This window comes from Rhagoletis pomonella, unplaced genomic scaffold, assembly GCF_013731165.1.
Source record: "Rhagoletis pomonella isolate Grant_MI unplaced genomic scaffold, Rhpom_1.0 Rhpom_scaffold_00002, whole genome shotgun sequence".
NCBI lineage: Eukaryota > Metazoa > Arthropoda > Insecta > Diptera > Tephritidae > Rhagoletis > Rhagoletis pomonella.
Genome location: NW_023458556.1, coordinates 94535264 through 94535735, shown reverse-complemented (window position 1 = coordinate 94535735; position 472 = coordinate 94535264).

The following is a 472-nucleotide window of genomic DNA, read 5'->3' as shown; positions in this document are numbered from 1 at the left end:
TTTAGGAGCTATTAGACATTAAAGTAAAAAGAACTTGAGTATTTAGGAGCTGCTAGATACCAAAGTACAAAAAATGGAAGTATTTAGCCAGCGCTAAATACTCTGGTCCAAAGTACTCAGGTACCTTGGGGATGCAAAATACTTTCACTAAAGTACCAAGGTATTTAGTCGATGGCTAAATACTTTCAAACTAAATACTGTATAATTTAGGAGAAATTCAGTGAATTAACACCTCACCTTACAACCACCTCAACTTACTTTACCACAACTCACTTCACCTCCTACAGCTACACCAAAATCCACAATATCTTAACTCACCACAGTTGAACTCATCACACCCGTTCTCACCACACCTCAATTTGGGACCTGTTGCGGTATTTTAGAGATTCTTCAGACTAAATCAGGATTTTCAAGACTATTTCGGGGTTTTTGGGACTTTCGCGATTCTCGGAGTTAATAGCGGGATTTTCGG